The sequence below is a fragment of the Palaemon carinicauda genome, chromosome 18, assembly GCF_036898095.1.
Source record: "Palaemon carinicauda isolate YSFRI2023 chromosome 18, ASM3689809v2, whole genome shotgun sequence".
Classification (NCBI taxonomy): Eukaryota; Metazoa; Arthropoda; class Malacostraca; order Decapoda; family Palaemonidae; genus Palaemon; species Palaemon carinicauda.
In genome coordinates, this window is record NC_090742.1 from 6394940 (window position 1) to 6404939 (window position 10000).

Here is a 10000-nt window from a genome sequence, read left to right on the forward strand (position 1 = left end):
TTCTATGGCCCTTTATTTAGCCTTTTGAATTATCCCGTCAAATGAAAATTAAAATTTGTAACACCGAATAACGTAACATATATTCATATGCTTCATCCACCCCTTGATTTAAACTTAATTTTGAATAATGTACTCACTGAATAAATGCAATTATTCATATCTTCCCCACCTGCAAAATAGAAGAGGAGATGCCAGCTTTACCCATCTCTTGAATTTAATCTTATTTGAAGACTATATTCACTGAATAAATCCATTTATTCATTATCTCTCTCCTCATCTGCATAATGAAGAACGCCAGCTTCACCCATCCCTTGAATTAAATGTTATTTTGAATACTATATTCACAGAATAAATCCAATTATTCATTACTCTCTTCCTCTCCTGTAAAATGAAGAGGAAAAGCCATCTTCACCTATCCCTTGAATTTAATGTCATTTTGAATACTATATTCACCTAATAAATTCTATTATTCATCACTCTCTTCTTTACCTGCAAAATGAAGGATTAAATGTTATTTTGAATACTATGGTCCTTGAATAAATACAATTATTTATTACTCTCTTCCTCACCTGCAAAAGGAAGAATTAAATGTTATTTTGAATACTATATTCACTGAATAAATCCAATTATTCATCACTCTCTTCCTACCTGCAAAATGAAGAGGAGAAGCCATCCTACAATCCTGCAGGAGGCAAATTCCTCGTAGGTGTTGTGAGGACAAACGTCATCAGCACTGCCAGTACCACGACCATCTCAGTTGCTGCCGTCACCTGTCATAACGGTAAGATTGATTAATTGATTGACTGATTGATTAACTGATTGATTGAATGACAGGGAATTACTTGTTGTTACTGCTACTTAGGTCCTCGATGCAGTCTCTCTGAAACTGTGTGTTATCTAGTTTGATAGCATTAACTGGACGAGACACAGGAAAAATGTAGGTAAGATAAAATTAAGGTCTCTCTCTCTCTCTCTCTCTCTCTCTCTCTCTCTGTATATATATGAATATATATACATATATATATGTATAAATATATATACAGATATATATATATATATATATATACATATATATATATATATAATATATAAATATATGTATATCTATATATATATATATATATATATGTATATATATATATATATATATATATGTAAAGGTGTGTGTGTATGTGAACTTTATAGACCAATTATTCATCTTATTCACATGAAACCCCAATATATCAAGTGAATAATAATCGATATATATTCTTATTGCGTAATATCCACTCAAACATTTTATTAGTCTTAGTTATATTTTCTTACTTTCCCGACTGATTATTTATCATCATCTTATTATCACATTTTCAAAATAAATTATTAGTATATTCAATATAATTATGATTTAACCTTCACAATAGATACTTGTCTTTCTGATATAATTTTTTTTTTTAATATACAAGCGTTGTTTCGATATTATCAAGCCCATAAATTTTCATTCGCTTCTGTATTCTTATCTCTTGTAATTTCATATAAATGATATGCCTTTCTTGAAATGTCTTCTCAATATTATTATCTATTCCAGTAAATAGTCAACGTTTCAATATCACAACCTTGACAATTCTAATACATAGCTATTTACATCACCCTTTCCCTGTTATTTTAGAATACATTTACGTCTATTCTGTAGCGATATTCCTTTGCCTTTTACCAATAAATAGTCTTTTTTCTCTCTGTATTCTTTATCTATTTAATTTGCTTGATAAATGGTCCTTTTATAGTCTTTTAACACTTAATCTTCCAATACAGTCGTATTTTCAGTGTCTTTAGCCTATGTTATTTATAATAAATGTTGTCTTTTCATTACCATTAGTCCTTTCTTTCAGCTATGAATAGTATTAGTGAATAGTCATAATTTCAGTTCCCATTCACCGCTACCTACAGAGAAAATAGTCAATTTCTCAACGAATGTAGTTAATTTCTTCTTGAAAACTTGTAGTTTACTTCAAAATATATCTTTAATTAAACTATTTTATTTTCCCTGGGTTTTTTTTTTTTGCATCTGAGCATCACATATCCCTGTGTAGAGAGGAGAGAGAGAGAGAGAGAGAGAGAGAGAGAGTGAGAGGAGAAGTATTGGGTACCAGACGAATCCCCATATCAAGACAGGGTTTGAAGAGAGAGAGAGAGAGAGAGAGGAGAGAGAGAGAGAGAAGTATTGGGTACCAGACGAATCCCCATATCAAAGACAGGGTTTGAAGAGAGAGAGAGAGAGAGGAGAGAGAGAGAGAGAGAGCTGACTGCTGACCACATCACATCTGTCTCTCAGTCCCCAACCTTTCAAGGGTTTCTTGCCATAACATTCCGGTTTTGACGATAAAAAATAATGTTACATCAAACAGTCTGACCTTCGAAGTCCCCCAGGCGAGTGACTTTGAACCTCGATGTCAGTTGCTAAAAGGTCACTCACAAGATCCATCGACTAAAAGATATTCTTTTCCTTCCAGGTATCCCCAGTGGTACCACCTGTTCCGGCAGAAAGAAGAGGTTGGCACTGCCGGAGCTTCCTGAGGTCAAACCAGGGTGAGAATATAAAGACTTTGTCACCACAGATTGGAGGGCTGATCTTGATTGGGATTGGAATCCAAATCTTTGGCTTCATGCGTTTGTCATTTGCTTTACTGGCATCTTTTTACTTATCTTTATTAATATATTTAAACCTGAGGCCAAATCAGAGTGAAAATATAAAGATTTTGTCATCACAGATTTGAGGCTGATCTTGATTGGGATTGGAATCCGTTATTGGAATCCAAATCTTTGGGATCATACGTTTGTCCCTCTGCTTTATTGACGTCTTTATTGAAATCTTAGAATATGCTTATCTTTACTCATATACTGTAGTTGAATTTCTACCTTAATGAAAGGATTACATTCTTACATGATAATTGATTTAAATCTTACCCAATTTATCACTGAAGAATGTCTTCGAAAATTTGATTTTAAATCTCCTATGCACTTCAGAGTTGCTGTATTGTTTTTGATAGATGCAAATATATATATATATATATATATATATATATATGAATATATTACAAATAAAATCAATTCTCATTAAAACCACCAATATATCAAATGGTAATTTGTAGCCATTCTCTTGTGCTTTGAACATCAATAAATATTTCAATATCTAATAAAATACAAATAAATACAAATCAATTCTATGTTCTAAATTCTAATCCTTCAAAAATAATCCTACAAAGACTTGACTCATTTTTATCTCTTCTTCCTTCAAAGCAACTTCGAGGAGAACCTCGACTCCTCAGCTGACACCAAGGAAGAAACCAACGCGGAAATCGCCAACGGCGATGGCGTCCAGAAACCTGGTCATCTGGAAGACCTCCACCACTACACTGACCTTCACCTCTTCCTCCACCGTCTCTGGAACAACTCTCAGCCTCTCGTACTACTGCACCGCATCTGGTATCAGCGCCCCCTCGGCTTGCGGCTAAATCTGGAACTACTCTTGCAGAGCAAAGATCTTACGACATATTCCTCAATGGATTATTCGTGTCTCCAGGGTCCTTCAATGAGGAGAAAACTTAATTTATTTTTTGTTGATTGTTAGCTTTTATTGTACAGTTACACTTGAATAGAAAATGGACTTTTATTTTGTACAGCAATTAGCTTAAGATAATAAAATGACAAAATGTGTATATTTGGTCTTCCTTATAATTTCCTTATTTTTTTTTTAATATGACTGGCGGATAACTTTTAGTATGTAAATAAACTCTCTTGCAACTTCGTAGTTCGAAAGAAAGTAAAATAAAAAGTCAGAGTGAGACCAAACTACTTAATTGGATCCATTTCGGTTATAGTGCAAATTAAGAAACTAAACCATGGACACCCATAACTAGGCCTAGTTTTAATGTTTAAAGGTCGCTCATGAATGGCAGAGGCAAGGGACATTGCAGGACAATGCCCTAGAAGACTGACCATATATACATATGGTCGGCGCCCAAGCCCCCTCTCCACCCATGCTAGGACCAGAGAGGGCCAGGATGCTTTTGACTCAGCAGTTAGACCTATAGGCTCCCCCAAACCCCCCATCCTTAGCTCACAAGGATGGTGAGATTACATCGACCAAAGGAACTAACGAATTTGAGTCGGATTCGACCCCAGTCTGGCTATCACCAGTTAGAGACGTTAAGACATAGGTGATAAAACATAACTTATAGAGACCCCAACAAGGCCGAACGAGAACACAATAGTTACTACTACTGTATTTTCATCAAAACTTCAAATGCGATATTATATTAAAATTAAAGCTTACGATAAGAATTTGGGATCTATTAATTCAGTAAACATCGTTCTCACAAAAGCACAACATATATTCTTATCAGAGTTTATAACGTAAGAAGGGGTGAAGCTCGCATTCTAATTAAGAATATTCTTAATAAAGCTCGTATCAACAGTCCTCTTATACTCAAAATAAGGAACATTTACCCCTCCCCCCCTCATTTTAGTGATAAATTCGTCCTGTGAATTTTAGCATTTATGATATTTTGATAAAAGAACTGACAAAAAATTAAAAAAATATCCGTAATATAATCTTTCAAAAGATCCTCGGAAAACCGTATCTGGGATCAAGACTAGGCACTGAAATGAAAGACAAAGGAAGACTTATTATTATTACTAGCTAAGCTATAACCCTAGTTGGAAAAACAGGATGCTATAAGCCCAAGGGTTCCAACTGGAAAAATAATCCAGTGATGAAAGGAATAAGGAAACAGATATAATAGTGTTCCTGTGTGTACCCACAAACATGAATATATATGTATTTATGTATATGTAATATATATATATATATATATATGTGTGTGTATGTGTGTGTGTCTGTGTGTGGGTGTGTGTATTTGTATGTACACACACACACACACACACATATATATATATATATATATGAATATAGCGAATATATTTATACATATATATATATATATACACACACACATATATATATATATATATATAAAGATATACACCTATATATATACAGTATATATATACATATATATATACTGTATATATATATATATATATACAAAAATATACATATAAATATATATGTAGATATATATATAGGGCCTATATATGTATATATATATATATATATACACTGTATATATATATATATATATATACACTGTATATATATATATACATATATATATATATATATATAATTACATAATATAAATGCGTGTTTATATGTTCCCTAGATACTCCTTTCACTTATCATTATTATTATTATTATTATTATTATTATTATTATTATTATGATTATTATTATTATTATTAGCTAAGCTACAGCCGTAGATGGAAAAGCAAGGTGTTAAAGTGCAAGAGCTCTACAAGGGGAAAATAGCCCAGTGACGAAAGGTTATAAGGAAAAAATAAACCTATAAAAACTTCAAAAAAAAAAAAAACAAGTGGAAGAGAGATAAAATAGAAGAGTTTGCTCGTCTAATTGTTATAAAAAAAAGTATTCCTCATTTTATTGACATGGCTGAGGCCTTTGTCCCGCAGTGGACTATAAACGGCTGCATTTGTTGTTGTTGTTGCTTTTGATTGTTACTATTTTATTTGTATTATACAAGGACTGACAGAAACTAAACCTTTTATTTTTCTAGAGAAAAATATTCATTACCTTATTTCAAATTAATCTAAACATATATGAACCTCATTCATTTTTTAGATATGGCCATTTCAGCAATGATTTGATGTATGAGTCAGTCACGCATCACAATAAATTCTAAAAAAAAAAAAAAACTGCATTAGTGTTCTGATATTCAGTGACACTTGCATAATCACTTGTCTCTCGATAATCAACCCAATATTATCAGCAAAGAGAAGTCTTTAAGGTAATTTCAGCCAATAATGACTTTATTCAGGAAAAAAAAATATTCAGTAAAGAGGAAAAGACAAGCAAAGGAAAATTCTGATCTATTGTTATCATCAGCAAAAACAAATCTTCAAGGTATTTTCAACACACAGGGACTTTGTTCAGAGGAAAATCTTTAATTTAGTAAGAATTAAAAGATAGGAAAAGTAAAATTTTGACCTAATGTTTCGTGTTGTTTCTGACATAGAAAAGATAACTTTAAAGGTTAAATGTGTCTTATTTCAGTTCCAGCTTCATCAGAATAGATGCTCACCAGAATGACAGTCGGGCAACCCCAACGACCCACTGTAGTGCCCAAGTACAGCAGTGGCCTCCCAGGAAATAGCTCAAACTCCGGTCCCCGCTGGATCGATCTGCCGCCATGCGAATGCTAGGCGACTAGGTTACCACTGTACTAGTCAGGAGGCTTTCTATTTTTATTCTCTCCTAGAGAGAAGAAGATTGAAAACTCTTATTTATAAAAATAACAATGGTTCCCTTCTTTCCTGAAAGCATTACTAAGAATTCATCGCTCAAGAACAATAGAAATTGCTCATGTTCTTCGATATTCAACCAATATCATCAGCAATAATAAGATTTCAAGGTAATTTCTGCACACAATGGCTTTGTTCAGGAAAAAATTTAATTAAGTAAAAATGAAAAGATGACAAAAAGAATATTTCTGATGTAGAAAAAATTAACTTTGGAAGGCTTTTTATTTCCTTTCCTACTAGAGAGAAGATAAAAAATTAAGTTGTAAAAATAACTTCGAAACAGCATCCGACATAATTTGTTTCTTTTTTCCTTAAGTATTACGAAAACTTCATCACTCAAGAATAAATAGAGATTACACTTCCTCCTCTGTGCTATAAATATCTGGGCCGGGTTTTAAGCTAAAGCAAATTCACCGCTGCCTGACAACCTTTTCTGACATATAAATTTAGTCTTTTGACGTGATTATTATCATTATTATTATCATTATTATTATTATTATTATTATTATTATTATTATTATAGCTAAGCTATAACCCTAACTGGAAAAGCAAGATGCTATATCAAGGGGCTCCAACAGGGAAAATAGCCTAGTGAGGAAAGGAAAAAATTAAAATAAAATATTCTAAGAAGAGTAACAGCAGTAAAATAAATATCTCCTATATAAACTATAAAAACTTCAACAAAACAAGAGCAAGAGCAATAAAATAGAATAGTGTGCTCGAGTGTACCCTCAAGTAAGAGAACTCTAACCAAGGCTGTCGAAGACCATGGTACAGAGGCTATGTCACAACCCAAGAGGAGAAGACAATGGTTTGATTTTGGAGTGTCCATCTCCCAGAAGAGCTGCTTACCATGGCTAAAGAGTCTCTCTACCCTTACCAAGAGAAAAGTGGCCACTGAACAATTACAGTACAGTAACCCCTTGTGTGAAGAAGAATTGTTTGGTAATCTTAGTGTTGTCAAGTGTATGAGGAATTTATTGAATTATTTCTCGGTACCTAAAGAGGTTTTATGAATCTTTCAATATTTTATTAATAAAAGTCTGACTTAAGATTCTATTACTCTGATATTCTATAGTCAACTCATTTTAGTGAGGCAGATCTGCACCGACTCACAGGGGTGCCTTTTAGCTCGGGAAAGTTTCCTGGTCGCTGATTGGTTGGACAAGATAACTCTGACCAATCAAGATAGCAGGACACTTTTCCGAGCTAAAAGGACACTGCTGCGAGTCAGTGCAATGCGCCTCATTAAGAAAAATTGAATATAGTATGATACTTTTGCGGTAAGACGACTTTCAATACACTAGTTTATTATTAGATTGCAGCAATATTTCAGAAATTTGGGTGTGTATATATATATATATATATATACACACACACACACACATATATATATATATATATATATTCATTTATATATATATATATATATATGTATATATATATGAAATATGTGTGGTGCTAGCAACCGCTCATTCCAAATTTATAGTTTGCTGAGAAACTAGTTCTTGTACCACCTGCTCTAAAGGAAATAAACGTATTTAGTAAAGTAAATATATATATATATATATGATATAAATATAAATATATATATATATAATATATATATATATATGTATAGTATATATGTATGTATATGGATTGTAATATGTCAGTTATATATATATAAATACATACATACTAATATGCACATTGTTTTATGTTCTTCATTTCAACTTTCTATACGCTGTACAAATTTAATCTGAACACGAACAATACAAAAGGAATTAAATTCCCCATACATTACAGCGACAAAGTAAGCATAAAAAATGACCCGTTAAAATAGGCATTATAGTCGATAAGAGGTATTGGCAGAAGCGACAGGGTGAAATCTATCAAGCCGAGCGCCGAGTGTCGTGTCAAACGGTACCAGGAACTCCAGATGGGCCTTCGGGCGTCTTCTATTTGCCACATCTACAGAGCTGCCTGAGCTAGAATGTTATCGTAAAATTTGTCTAAGGGGTAAAACACCTGTATTTGTTCGTTTACTTCTTGTTTCATGTTACAATAAGTTGGATAGAATAACTGGTATATTTTCAATTCTTTTTCGCATTTGTTTAAGGGTAAAACACCTGTATTCGTTTGATGTACTTCTTGTTCGTGTACGATTAAGTTGATAGATTAATTGGGATATTTACACTTCTTTTGGCCTTGTTTATGGGTAAAACACCTGTATTCGTTTGTTTTACGTCTTGTTTCATGTTACGATTAATTGGGATAGATTAACTGGGATATTTATATTTCTTTATAGGATTTTTTTTAAGGGTAAAACACCTGTGTTCGTTTGTTTTACTTCTTGTTTCATGTTACAATTAAGTGGGCTAGATTAATTGTGATAGTTACACTTCTTGTTTCATGTCACGATTAATTATGATATTTACACGTTAATTAATTCCCAGACTACTCTCCTATTTTTTCACATCTGCTATTATGTGAGATATTAAAGAAGACATATTTTTTTGTCCTTTTTTATATCTGAGATATTAAATATTCTTATCAATGTCATTGTATCTGTCTGGTATATGGTTATATATTAAGGAAGATATTCCTTCCACTGCTTCCACTGTCTTAGGTTAGAGTTCTCTTGCTTGAGGGTACACTCGGGCTTACTATTCTATCTAATTTTTCTCATCTTTTTTTGTTAAAGTTTTTCTAGTTTATATAGGAAATATTTGTTTAGGTGTAGTTGCTGTTCTTAGAATATTTTATTTTTCCTTGTTTCCTTTCCTCACTGGGCTATTTCCCCTGTTGGAGCACCTGGGCTTATAGCATCCTTCTTCTTAAACTAGGGTTGTAGCTTAGCAAGTAATAATAATAATAATAATAATAAAATAATAATAATAATAATAATAATAAATAATATATGAAATATCTGTTTTAATGTTGTTAATGTTCCTAAAATATTTCATTTTAATTGTTCATTACTTCTTATATTGTTTATTTATTTCCTTATATCCTTTCCTCACTGAGCTATTTTTCCCTGTTGGAGTCATTGGAATTATAGCATCTTGGTTTTACAACTAGGGTTGTAGCTTAGCTAGTAATAATAATAATAATAATAATAATAATAATAATAATAATAATAATAGAAATAATAATAATAATAATAATAATAATGATAATAATAATAATAATAACAATAATAATAATTATAATAATAATAATAATAATCATATATTACAAAATCGTATAAAGCTTTGTCTACAGGCTACTAAGAAACCTATCCACTTTAAATGGCTTTCTTGATAAGGAGATCGAGATAATTATAAAATTGTAATATAAATTTTCTAAAAAAATGACGACTCGTCATGGTTAAACACTAAATTCAATTAGTGGTGGTCTGGTGGTAGCGTCCTTGCCTGGTGATTGACAGACAAGGGTTCGAGTCCCGCTCAAACTTGTTAGTTCCTTTGGTCGCTGCAACGTCACCATTCTTGTGAACTAAGGATGGTGAGTTTGGGGAAGCCTATAGGTCTATCTGCTGAGTCATCAGCAGCCATTGCCTGGCTCTCGTTGGTCTCAGCTTAGGTGGAGAGGGGTCTTGGGC

General features: G+C 32.3%; 1 pseudogene; it reads left to right on the forward strand.

The window, feature by feature from the left end:
• The window catches only part of LOC137656957 (uncharacterized), a 3816-nt pseudogene extending 328 nt beyond the window's left edge, over positions 1–3488 (forward strand).
• The last annotated feature ends 6512 nt before the right edge of the window (positions 3489–10000 follow it).